Below are 13719 nucleotides of genomic sequence, written 5' to 3' on the forward strand. Positions count from 1 at the left end.
GGGACAATTGTTTTTTATTGTATCACAGATTGGTTGAGGTTGGAAGGGATCTCTGGTCCAACCCTTGTGCTTTAGCAGGGCCACCTAGAGCCAATTCTCCAGGATATGCAGAAATCTTTTGAATTTCTCCTATGACAGAGATGCAACACCTGGGCAACCAGTGGCTGTACTCAGTCACCCTCACATTAAAAACTGTTTTCTGATGTTCAGACAGACTCTTCCATGTTTCAGTTTGTGCTCATTATCTCTGGTCCTGTCACTGGGCATCACTGCATGCAACCTGCTTCAGTCAGAGTACACACCCTCCCTTCTGGAATGTACATATAGATGAGATTCTGGTCCCTGCCCTCCCACCAACCTCCTCCCAGCTTTCTCTGGTCTAAATAGTCACAGCTCTCTCAGCCATTCCCCAAAGGATGGACAACTCCCTGTCCATCTGTATGCCTGGTTTGCTGAACTTTCTAGTATGTCAGTGCCTCCTTGTACAGGGAAGCCCAGAACTGGACACAGTACTGCAGCACTACAGGGGTGGCCTCACCAGCACTGCACAGAGAAGAAGGATCACATTCCTATTTGAATGTTTCAGCTTTCCCCTCTCTAGAGCTAAGTCTAGTTGAAGTTTCTATGATAAAGTCTTAATGTAGATAGGGTACTTGATGGAAAGCTGGCAGCAGACATTAAAATAATCGTGTTTCATAATTTTATGCCTATTGCTAGAACACTGTTCAAGACCAAAAATTAAAACAGAGTTGAAAATCACTTCAGGATGAAAGGAAATGAGTGTTACATTAAGTTTAAGAAGCCCAACCATGGCTTAAGCTAGAAAGCAATTGGAATCTATTGTATTGCAATGAGAAAGCTGATTCACTTCCTAGAATAAAGGATATATTTGGCAGGTGATCTGCTAAAGTTCCTAATGTGTTACGTTACACTCTAAAGAAAATAAATAAGCTACCAAAAAAGTACAAGCTGTTAAGCTCTGAGTGGAGGTAGATGCTAATGTTATTTGTTTAAGCAGTTCTGGAATGCTTTGGCATTGTTTCACTTCCTAGCACAAAAGAAGAAATGACCTCTTCATGAAAAGAATGCTGTGGATAAGCTGGTTGGTACCTTATCAACACTGCTATTGTAGTTATGCCAGCCAGACATGTTAGTGTGACTTAGACATAGTCTGCTATGGTATTTATACTTTGTCAGAGGTGTTTTGAGATTGATTTGTGACCTCATCTGGGATAGAGAGATGCTTCCAAGTTCTCAAAATTGATAAAACGTAAGTCCTCTTCACAAGGAGTTTATTTAAAACTTCATGTCTTCAAAGGTGAAAAATATGATGGTTTGCTACCTTTGGCACACCTGTTTCCTGCTGATGCTCTCATTCATCTGCTTGTCCCAAATCTTGCTGCTTTTAACAAATGATGACCTGAAATACCATAGCTGATGGCATTTCTTTCAGATGCTTTTGAACTTAGGCTTTGAATAGTTACTTTTACAGAAGGATTGCACAGGCCATAAATTGCTGCATGCAAGCTGCATGAATTCTAACTAAGAAAGAGCAAACCCTTAAATGTCCTCTGGTTAGCTCTGAGGAGTGTCAGGGCTATCCCAACATGCTCCTTATCACTTAATAAGCCAATCTAATCAGGCAAGAACAATTCTTTTGATTTGAGAGCCACAAGTATGGTCATGTCTAGGGAATTGTTCTCTATTTTTAGTAAGCTGATTCTCAGCATCATGCAATGTTGAAAGTATGGGATGGGGGAACTGTAAAGAGATCATTTGGGGATGATTTTACTTAATTTCTTCTTTGTTTTTGCTATACCAGATTGAACAAAATTAGATTGGTTAGAGAAGTATATTAAGAAGCAGACTTATTGTTTGCTGGGTGGTAGTACAAGGGGTAGAAAAATACAACTTGCACGTGGCTGAAAGCAATTGAGGCTATAGGGGAAAAAGGAATACAGATACGGACAAATGGATTTTTAAAAAAAAAGGCAACAACCCACACTCTAATTACTAGCAAGAACTCAGCTGTGTCTAGATATTTCAAGTTGCACAGAACTAGAACAGTTTGAATTGATTCTTGTTGGTTTGGGTCTTTGTTCCAGGCAGGCCTGAGGTAAGATTAGTACGGGGGTCTGGGTGAGTTGTAAAAGCCTCTTGCTAATTGTGAGAATTTGGGCACCATGTGAAAATCTGCGCTCCTGCCCCACTTTCCCACCAACAAACTCTTCTTTGTGCCGATTTTTTTTCCATTTCTAGCAGTTGATATTCTATAAATGCAGTGATTAAATGTTAAGAATTGTTTCCCAAAATGGAAAAGAGGAGTGCCTGTCCTAATTACTAGAGTATGAAAGAGTAGTCCATAAGCAGTGGTGAGAAGGTGCATGAGAAGTGATATGAAGCAGGGTTTTGAAATGAAGGGACAGCAGTAGATTGCCTAGCTGGGGATACAAGGACCTGACACTTTCAGGCAGCTGCTGTCAAGCAGCTGAAGCAGTGATATAAGCAAGAGGAAGTGTTGCCAGTAGAGAAGACGCAGTTCAGCAGGACACTGGCAATATCACAGAGATGTGGCTTTAGGTTGTAGCCAAAAAGAAGGTGATGAAGAATAACAATAAAGGAGAAGGGGAAAGCTCTGGATTTATAAATTATAAATGGAGAAAAGAGGAGGCTTGGAGACTGAGAGCTCATCTTCTTAAGTACCTAACAGTGATGTTTGAGTACTAATATACTCTAAGTCTACGCTGTTGGTGTCTAAGCAGGAGGAATAACATTTTATCCTGGACATTTGTTTATTAGGAAACACTTACTAAGGAGTTAATAAAATTTTCACTTCAGAATTCTGTTTGCTCTACTCTTGTATAAAAGATGGGAAAACATTTCTTTTTCATCATGTAGCTATCAGTCTCATGTTTATACTTTTATATACAAGTGTAGACTATACAATAAGACTTTACAATGCAACCTGACAAGTTTGATTTTCCAATACATCGGGAAGCAGAAAATTTCTTGTAAAATTCCAGCTTTTTTTGCTGTAAGTTCTTAAAATTCTGGCACTGTTAGCATTTCAGGCCTCTGTGCATTTTGACAGAGCATTACTGCTGACACTGGCATCTGATGTTCACAGGCACTCAGGCTTATAGGGATCTCCAGTTTAGAATGGAGACAAAATTTACTTTTTGGTGGGTGCTGGAAACTAGATCCAATCAGGACTGGAAAAATTCCAAGTACAAATTCACCAGATAACTACTAATTATCTTGACAATATTCTTGGTATACTCTGAAAGCATAGTGCATTTTGGTAGCAGTTTCTCATTTTTCGTTTTGCTTTAGGTTACAGCTGATGTCTTGGTGATACTTCCAAAACTGGGAGGATGACTTTAAGATGCTCATCTGTGTGTTAGTTTCATTTTGAAGGGTTTTTTTTTCTATTAAAACTGGACATTTAAGCATTTATTTTTGGGAGAACCTTGCATATCGTCTCTTCATGAGCTCAAGTTTGCCTTTTTCTCTGAAATACTGTCGTAAAGATCTGAAAACAGAACATTCATCCATACTATGGTTCTCATGAACTGCTCAATGCATCATAAAATTTGATATGTTTTCTTGGAATAAGTGACAATAAAGTATATAGGTGTTATAATATATGGTATGTTAGTTAATCCAATTTCATGGACAAGTAAATAGAAAAGGAAATAATGAGTCTATTTCAGATTCTTTTTCATCTTACTTTAAATGTAGCAAAAAATAATCTAAAACTGTATAGGCAGACAGCTAAAAAGCAGCTTTCTATAATTTTTGTAGTATTTCATATTTGAGATTAGGTAGTGATACCTTCATTATTGCTTTTTTGCTAAATTACATCAGAAAGTAAAATATTAAATATAGGATAGGAAATAGTGTGGAAATTGCTCCAGGAATTCAGTAGCATCTTTAACACTGCTGTAAAACATGAGGGATCTAGTCTTATTAGGTTAAGATTCTTTCATCTCTAATTAATTACACAAAGGCTTCAGGGTTTCCTTTTAAAATTTTTAAATATTTGCTTTTAAGAGAATCAGAGTTACTTTTCTCATCTTTTCTCTCCTATTTTATGGCTGCACTACTTTTGATGAGTAGCATGTCTCAAAGGCTAACTGTGAATAAAAGAATATACTTCCTGTAATAAGACTTTTCCAAATACCCTTCAGAAAATGTTTCTGAAATGCTCATGATTGTTTTATTTAAATACATGACACATCTTAAATACTTAAAGTAACCCATTGCTCTATACAATCTAGATACAGTATTTTTGCCAAGTACCTAGCTGAATCCACAGTACAGAAAATTGATCCGAGTTGTTATTGGTGAGAACTTGAAAATACAAAGCCAACAACTGGGGTTGTACTCAGTGTTCAGTACCCGGAGGAGCTACAAACAAGTTTGACCCTGGATAATAGTAAGTCTTTATTCCAGCTCACTCTTCTACAGGTTGTGTCTCAGGCAGTTGATTATAGCAATGTCTTGGGAATCAGATATCAGAGCTTTTATTCACAGGCTTGTCATCACCTGGATCCTTGGAAATATTATGTTAACTAGTCTATACTTCAGCACATCCGCCTACAAATATTCATTCTATTTACCTACCATTTTGCATTTAAGCAAGTCAACCAACAAATATTAAAAAAAAAAATCATTATTTTTAAATTTGAGACCTTTGCTACATGATGACTTTTTTTTTTTATGATTAGAGCAGTCCAATTTGCTTTCATAATAGTCTTTTTCATTTCAATGTACCACCAAGTGATTACAAAAATTGAATGAGGATCAGAAAGGTCTGTAATTGTTAATGATATTCAGGACGGCTGAACAGTAGGTGTTTTCCTATCTAAATAGTTAATATATGTAGGAACAATTGCAATGCAATGCAATAAATAAAATGTTGATTTTAACATAGTAATTGCTTTCTAACCAGGATCTGGTCTTTTGACATTTCCTGTCCACAGAGGACAATGTCTTTTAATATTTTTTATGGTTCATGCTTTTAGAATGGTCTTAGAATGCAAATTTAATCTTCATTAAAAATGAATTTTAATGAATTGTCTGCAAATAACAATTCTTCAGTTAATTTAAGAATTAAATGTTGCCTTGATGGAGATTCATATTTTATATTCTGTAGAGCTGTTTTGAGACAGCTGGAAACTAGTTCGTGAAGGAAAGTAGGAGGAAGGGCTAAATTACAGTAGTGAATGGTCCGTTGATACAAGCATCTATCTACAGATAAGGCTGAGAATAATGCTTGTTATTTCTGTCTCAAAACAAAAGACTGTTAGTGAAGGTGAAGTATCGGTGAATTCTAGTTTTCTTTCAGCTCTGATGGTTTTGATGTGAGCAACTGTCCTCCAGGTACTACAAGTGAGATCAGGAAGCTCATTTGAATTAACGTGGGAGTAGGATTTGAGCAAAGATACCAAATGATGTGTTCTATTTTCAGCTCTGTTCTAACACAGCAGGCAAGTGGTTATCTTTAACCACTTAAATAGTCCTTGTAGGGTCAGTATGACTCTATGCCTTGCACTTAAATTTTTATATAAGGGGAGCAGGCTAGCAGCCACTATTTCAGCTGCCTGGTTTTGGAGCTTTCCTAGAAACACAGATATACCAGTGTAACTGAGCTTTGGGGGTCTATAAGAGGTTTTTCTGTCTTGCACCTGCACTGTGGGTCCAGTTCACGTCTTTTGATGTTATGATTTCAGTGGGGTTTTCCAGGAGAAATTTTATGACTGCAGAGCATGCATCAGAAACTGTTCCTAGGACTTCTGTGGAGCCTTTAGGTAAACTCAGACAGGTTAGCTTCTCACACTACTTTGTACTTTGTTTGCTGAATTGGAACCATAATCTGCACTTGGTTTAAAGCCTCTTCTAATTTCTGCCTAACCATTTATGAAACTGCAGAGAAGGTGGCATGTGCATGTATATTGTTAAGTCCTATAAGTGTGCTGCATGAAAAAGCTCCATCACCCTTTTCTGGATGGAAGTGTATCTGCATTACAGACAGTTCTAGATCCCTATGAACTTGTGATCTTACAAGAGGTTTTCTGTTAAAAGCAAACTTCAAAAACATTTTTATGAAAATACTGTGCTTCCATTGTACATTAAGATGCCTGTTTATGTATAGATACACAGATATGGGCAAACATCTTGAAACTTTTCCAAGCTCTAACCTATTATTTAAAAACTCTTTACCTTTGCTTTTCTGAAAGCTATTTTAGCCTGCCTGTGGAGAGTATTATGATAGTAACCACAGTTAATGCAATAAAGTGATAGAAAATCTCTTTGTGTTTTCCCTTACTGAAGAGTATTTTTTAATTTATTTTTTTTTTAGAGTCAGTAACTGTATCAATGCATTAAGAAGCAAGAGACTGGATGTGCAGTCTGTTTCATGTTGGTTATTAACAAAAAAAGGTAGTGAACCAATCATAGTGAAATGGTATTCTTGTTTGTAGTGCAGGCTGGTTTTGTTTTAACACCTAGTATGTAAATAATTACTTCAATAGTTTAATGTTTTCCAGAAAAAGGCTACAGAATTGGGTTGCCAAATCAGCGGACATCCTTTTTAGATCAAAAGGTACTGTTGGACAGTAATCACAGCACAGAAAGAATGTGTTTGAGTCGTGAGGGCTGGGGGTTCTTTTACCTCGTGCTAGCACAGACTTTTAGCCCCAGCTGCAGTTTTGAGAGATGTGGACATCTACCCATCTTTTTAAAGAAGCCTAAGTTAGGAAGAAACAAGACTGTAGAAGCACCTTAATTAAATGTACTTAAATGTTTCAGTTCTGACACCTCGGAAATCTTAACAGAATTTATCTACTTGTCTCCTGGTGAACCCCTCCCAGGTCACTTTCATAGAGCTCATTACTCACTTTCAGAGAAACGAGCCCTTACAAAAGAAAAAGAGGGTAAAGATTCTGAAGGAAGAAATGTGTAAAATCCCCCAGAGTGGACCTTAGTTCTCTGCCTGGGACTCAATGGTGAGACCACTGCCATTGCATGCTGAGAGCAGCAAACTTACCTAGAGAGGTGGAGCAGCAGAGCTTTGTCTACAAGCTGTATTCAGAGATGAAAAACCTGCTGTAGTCCTAGAAAAGTATGACACTGAACAAGGAAATGCCATGATTTGATATATGTACTAAGTCAGTCCCTGTTAAGGAATAGTAATTTCTGACCAATACTCAGAACTCTTGTCTATGAAATGCAGTATGCTTGGTTAGATATATTTAATGCTTCTAAACGATTTTCTGACAACTTTAGGTTGAAGAGTGCTGCATGTGCTTTCTGTCTTTTATTCCTGGCTCCTGGCAGTTGAGATACAGGCTAATGACAGCTGTTTAGGAGTGTTTTATAAGCAGTTTTAAATTGCTCACAAATATCTCCTTTTCATTTCTTGTAGTTGAAATGAATAAATGCATTATTCTAAATAGGATAAAATGGGTTTATATGGTGATTGCAATGCACAATCTTTGAAAGTCATCTAATAAACAGCAACCTTTAACCTACTAAAATTAAGCAATGTGTTTATAAACACTAGGAACTGTGATAATGTCAGGGGTTAGCTTTTTGTAAACGAGTGGGGGCTTGTGCTTTGTTGCTGGAAAACCAGCTGACTGTTGTCTAATGGTTATCCCTGATGGTTACTTCCTAAATAAAGACGATTATTTACCCTGAGTGCTTATACTCTGCCCTGTCAAATAATTTCGGCGCCTAAATTTGGCGCATCCCGAAGAGCTTCACTGAACGCATTCACACGGTAATTTGCAACCTCCGGGCCGGGTCGCTCGCAGCGCTGCTCCATCGCTGCTCCGGCCTTTTCGCTGTGCCCACCGTGGCCGGTGCCGCACGACCCGCAGCCGCGGGGGGGGCCAGGGCGCGGCGGCCCCTGGGCGGGCGCGGTGCCGGGTGGCCGAGCCGGGCAGGGCCGGGCCGGGCGGCTGTTGGCTGTTGCCATGGCTCCGGCAAGCCGGGGGAGCCCAATGAGCGCTCTGCGGCGGTGCCGAGGGGACCAGCCATTTTGCTTATGGGAAACAATGTGACATATTATGCTGTGCTGTACCGGGGAATAAACAAAAATCCCGTCGGGGGACACAGCAGGAGCGGGCATATAAGTGAGTAATTCCGGCGCCCCAGCGGGCCGGCGAGCTGCCATTTTGACAGGCTCGCGGCTGCCGCTCCCGCCGCTGATCGGAGGAGGTGGAATGCGGGGCGATAATGCTGCATATCTGCTGTCAGGCAGCGGATCGGGGTTTTGTCTTGTAAAGGCAAGGTTCCTCTGCAGTGCTGTCTCGGCAGCTCGCTAGCTGCTGCTCCGAGCGGGAGCCTGGGATCCAGGAGAAGGGTGTCGCCCTTCCTCCCGCCGCTCTGGTGCGCGGCTGGCGCCGGGGCGCGGGTGCTGCTGAGGAGCAGGTGTGCGAGGGCTCGGCCGGGCTCCCGCTGCGGGCTCCTGGCTGCGCCTTGGCAGGTTGGCGTGGGAGCTGCTGCCGCTGGACTCCTCCACAACAGGGAGCCGCTGTGCGCCTCGGCTGCGGGGAGAGAGGTACGCCTGAGTGCGGTTCTGTGAGACAGCTGAGCGCAACTTCCTGCGAGAAATATGCTCCTCTAGGTATCTGTGCGTTGAAAGGTTGGCTTTGGTCAGTGGCTGGTTCAGAGTGGTTGCTGAATTCATTGATCTGACTGCGTTTTCCTTAAGTGTTTCGATATGGTGTGTTCCATATGGTTGCTGATTCAGAAGGATATTTCCAATAGTTGATACAATTTTATGCCTACACTAAAAGGCAAGGATTATTTTTTTGTTTGGATTTTCATTGTGCTTTTTACCATCAGGATAGCATAGGTGAAATAAAATATCATAGAACTCGTGAGCACGTTCGAAAAGCTGTACATTGCTGGGTTCATCATTAGTGGATTTCCATGCATTGTGTTCAGCCTCAGCGTTAGATTTAAATTGTCCAACTGCTGCTGTGCAGTATGTAGGTCATAATAAAAAGCAGCTTTTTCACCAGCTTTCAATGGACTGCATGCCCCAGTTGTGTGGCTGATTAGTTTGTGGTACTTGTGCTGTTAAGAGTAATGGTATTATAGCTGGCTCACACCTCCTTTTTAAAGATATCGCACGTACTGTGCTAGACAGAGCACAACACACCCATTGTGTCCCTCCGTTTGGCGTTCAGTAAAAGGAAGGAAACGAGCACTCCACATGGAGCACCAGCACTTTAATAGCACAAGACGGTTAAACTTTTATTGAACAATCAGTGATTCTGACATAGTCTATTGAAGGTAGAGAAAATAAAAACATTAGACAAATGTAATGGGAGGGGTCTTCTAATAGGCACTGTATGTTAGTGCTGTAGATTTTCAGTGCAAAATTAATTGTTCTGAATAGTTATTAATCACAACACATCTGCTTTAGAGGTGAAAACTCTAGTTAGACCAAGGTCAATAAACCCACAATCTCTCCGGACCAACGTTTCTATTAAAGGTAGCATTTTCCAGATTACCAACTGTATTCTTATGCAGTAATGCAATTTCAGAATTAGCTAGTGCTGAAATGCATTAAATTATTCTGACAACTGAAACAAATTTTCTGATTCACCTTGCACATATAGAAAATGAGATGATATTTTGGTCTTAAGTCTTCTTTAACAATTATGTGTATTTAAATCACACTGACATGAGCCATTTGTTTGGACAGTTGAGTGGGCATAAAATCAAGAATTTGAAGTCTGATATCTTTATAGTTAAATTAGTAACCAGTGCTGTGTAACTAGGAGCCAAATTCCAATGTGTTGTTTCTGTATATATCCTGCAAAGACACTTGAACTAGCATGTTCAGCAACAATCCCCCAAATGAGACATTGCAGTATATAATTGGATTGCTACTATGCTTTTTTTCCATTAGGAAAACTCCATCTTACTTGAATCATTTCAGGATTTTGATTTTTGGCAAATGCACATCCTGACTTCTTTTTCTATACCTCTGGGTAGGGGTCACACAGTAAGTGGTTTAGAGAACTGCCTTTATCTGTGTTCTATAAAGTGGAATGTGCATTTGCAGTGTGTTACTATATGAATATTTATGATTGAGTCTGTTATTACGATGAAAATTATAAGCAAGCAGAGCTAGTATTTAAGATGTTGGTAAACCTTAAACAAAGAGATAGACAGCTTTTGTTACAACAATAAAAAACGTGAATAAAGCAATGTGCAAAAAGTGAAGGATCTTGTAGTTCAAGGTGGATGTAATCTCACTACGACGAATTTAAGGTGTTATGAAAACAAGTGAGGACTAGCTATGACTAATCATTAAACAGTATGCACCCATTAGGTGCATCCTATTAGTCTCTATTGTTTAAACCAATATTCTGTACTCTTTCCATTCTGCTTTTCTCCTTTTGTTGTTTTTCTCATATCAGTTCCCAGCTTCCCTCTGTTTCCTTACTGTCTCTTTGGCAACATCTGATCCCCTCAGAGCTATTTGTAAATCAAATCGGTGACTGTCAGTAATGGACATGGAGGTGCTGCAATAGAATCTGGTGCAGAGGAAGAATTTAAATGAGTTAGAGGTAAGAAACAGAACTAAGTAATGAGCGTATCCAGTATGAACTAATTCCACATGATGTAAGATATAAAGGCCTAGAATTGGGTCAGTGATGTAGAAATCAAGGGGACATGCAGTGAGAGGGACATTTTTCGTATCATGATGAATTGTAATTATAAACAGAAGGTTTACAAGAAGACCTTGACAATAATATGACATAAGACAAATTGGGTATTTTTGCACTTGAAATGGTAATATTGAGTTCCTGTTGAAGTCTAGAAGTTTTACTGGTTTCAGTGGAGCCACGGTTTCTATCAAGTGATGATTATACATTATTTGAAACCCTTTAGGTTATGCAAAGTCAGGCTCTCTCTTGGTCAGCAGAGATGTAAATAACATTAGCTGTCATGTTTTAAAATTACAGTCACTTCAAATATTTTTTTTGACAGATGACCTTAGAAGGTGACTCTGGGTCCATGTGTCACTATAAAACAGGATACTAACAAAGCAAAAGCAGGCAGTTGAATCCTTAAATGCAGTATCATAGGAGCAGGTGCAAACAGTGATAGAAGTAAGAGACCGGGATGACCAAAGAAGGTAGAATCAAGTGTAACAGCTTTTTTGGTATGTTGTTTGTTTAAAATAATTAGCTTTAAGCACACAGTGATAAGCATCAGCCAACCATGGGGTGTGTGGAGCACAGTAACCTTTATCTACCCACAGCCTATGGACTATTCTCATACTTACATATACAAGCAACCTGTGAGCAAGAATATAGATGGTATGTGCCCAGGGAAGACACTCAGGTATCGAATTAGGGTACACTGTATGATGTTACACTGTGGAATGGCTGAATGTCACTTCTGTACCACAAGGATCAGGTATTGAATATAATGCATCAATTATGAGGTTGCATCTGGAGTGCACATACTGCATCCGTCACATGTGACGTTGGAACAGTATTTCTGCTCCAGTGAAGCTGTCTGCACAAACACAGAAATAGAAGTTGTCAATTTCTGCTTGTTTGTAAACTAGAATTTTGTAAATGTATACTTTGATATTGTGTCCTTCTGCTGTGATATCGATCCTTTCCCATGTCATTATTTCATATTACATTAAGCATGTTAGTGCTGCCAGTCTGACTTTTCTTTTTCTACTATTGTATGTAGTGTCTAACTTCCTATTTGAGAGATGACTGTACCATAGATACTCTGTGTTCATTTTTCTTCAAATAGTCTGGCAAACATGAAAATGTTTTGACAGAAGCTGGCCTTTCTGAAATTATGAAGCTTCTTAACATTCTAGGGCTAAAACAAAAGCGAAAAAGACTTTTGAAGGCACTGATGTAATGGAAAACTTCATGTATGGGAGGAGAAAAAGGAGAGAAGTAAGTACTTAGAAGGGCAGCACATTATCTTTGAGTAAAGGCATGCTGGATAACCAACTTTTAGATCTACTCCTGCTTTTAGTGTTTTTAAAGCATGAAATGTATTTTTCTGTTCAGATGTATTGTTCCATAAGAGTGATACATCATAGCTAATACTGCTGTAAAGTAGGAAATTCCAAAGGTGGACCCTTTTCTTCTGTTATTTCTAACTTCTTTCCCTAAATAGATTGATTTTTTTCAACTTTCTGTACTGAATACAGATAGTGTTCTGACTCATCCACCCTTAAAAACCTCACCAACCACCATCAGGGGGTTGAATAGCACAGATGTGGTTTTGTGTCCTTAAGTAACTCGAGTAGCATAGTGCACTTTTTTAAGAAGTGATGCTGAAGATCCCAAGTCTCAAAGTATGCTGGGAAAAAATAAAAATGACAGGAAAAGCAAAAATTCTTCCTCTCAATCTTTTCTATGATCAAATTATATAGTAAACTTTTTCATTAGCCTTTTCAGAAAATAGCTTTTAAATAACGCTGAGATATAGAATAATGAAAACTTTGCTTCTTTTTAGAGAACTTGTCTTGCATTTTGTGTACAAGTGTTAAAGCAGTGTACAGCTGAACTGTTTTATGGGTAACTAAAAGCTATCCCTAGTTTAACAGCAGTGACCGATTAAATTTGTCTGCAAGCATAGTGGTTTTATTCTTTTGCTTCTTCAGGACCCAAAAAATAGGCAGGGATGAGTGATCAAACCAAATGGAAATGGAATCAGTAACTGCAGCTCTCATAGCTGAAAGTCAAATTCATCGAGGTTTGTAAAAACAGTAAAATGCATTGATTTCTAAAGGTTGCATTTGTTTATAGGATCAAGTTATGCTAATCAGAAATCAGTAGTTGTGGCTGAAGGTCAAAATAGGTGGAAGGATCTTTTTGTTTTTTTCAAATAGTTTAAGAGCAACAGGTCTGGTTCCTTACTGAATTTTTATTTTATTTTTCTGAGAAGTGTCAATAGGTGATGTCCCAGTTCAACTACAGGAAGACTGAAAGGCAGTTCCTAAGAGGCTTAGGGTTGGACAGTGTAGCCTCTGCTGAGAAGAGGTGAGAACTATGTCAGAAGCATGACATCCATAGAGTGTTCTTTTCAGCATAATGCTGTGTTGTCTGAGGACTCTGAATTAACTGTAGCCTGAATGTAAAACTTCAACACCACAGCGCACCTTGAGTGCTACCAAGTCTAACAAAGCCACCTATCTATCAGTGGGAATGACTTCCTGAAAGTTAATATTTTTCAAAGTTTAGTTTTAGCAAATGGTGGGGTGGGGAGTCTGTCCACGATTCAGTTATCTGGATCAATTCTGATGTCTGAAAAATGTATGAATCAGAAATTACATGTTACTACAGAGGGTGTCTGTGCATATCAGTAGTATTTTCACTATTTGAAGTGACCACGAGGAAAAAGTAGTGATTCAGGCAATGGAAGAAAGCATGGGGTAGACTGTTAAACTGCATGCTTTGAATGTTTTCTGCTTTTGAATGTTTTTCTCTTAGTAACAAAAAACGAGACACAGTTATAAAACCAAAAATATTTTCATTTTTGTAAAAGTAAAGGTGATCTAAAATCAAGATATCATTGGCATCAAGTTTTCAAGCAGGTGCAAAACGACATTTTAAGATACTAAACGCCTGTTTCTTGCTGAATTTTGTATTTGTTTGAGAACTTCAAATTTTCCATTCTGTTGAGCAGATAATATGAACTTTTTTAGTA

General features: G+C 38.9%; 1 protein-coding gene across 17 annotated transcripts in view; it reads left to right on the plus strand.

Moving 5' to 3' along the window:
* The first annotated feature begins 8039 nt into the window (after positions 1–8039).
* SORBS2 (sorbin and SH3 domain containing 2) overlaps positions 8040–13719 on the plus strand; it is a 154907-nt gene continuing 149227 nt past the window's right edge. For all 17 annotated transcript variants that reach the window (XM_027636304.1, XM_027636305.1, XM_027636306.1 and 14 more), the window contains exon 1: positions 8040–8141. The gene's annotated coding sequence lies outside the window, so the exon portion shown is untranslated. The remainder of the gene's footprint in view (positions 8142–13719) is intronic.

The sequence above is a fragment of the Corapipo altera genome, unplaced genomic scaffold, assembly GCF_003945725.1.
Source record: "Corapipo altera isolate COAL_440 unplaced genomic scaffold, ASM394572v1 22b, whole genome shotgun sequence".
NCBI classification, from domain to species: domain Eukaryota; kingdom Metazoa; phylum Chordata; class Aves; order Passeriformes; family Pipridae; genus Corapipo; species Corapipo altera.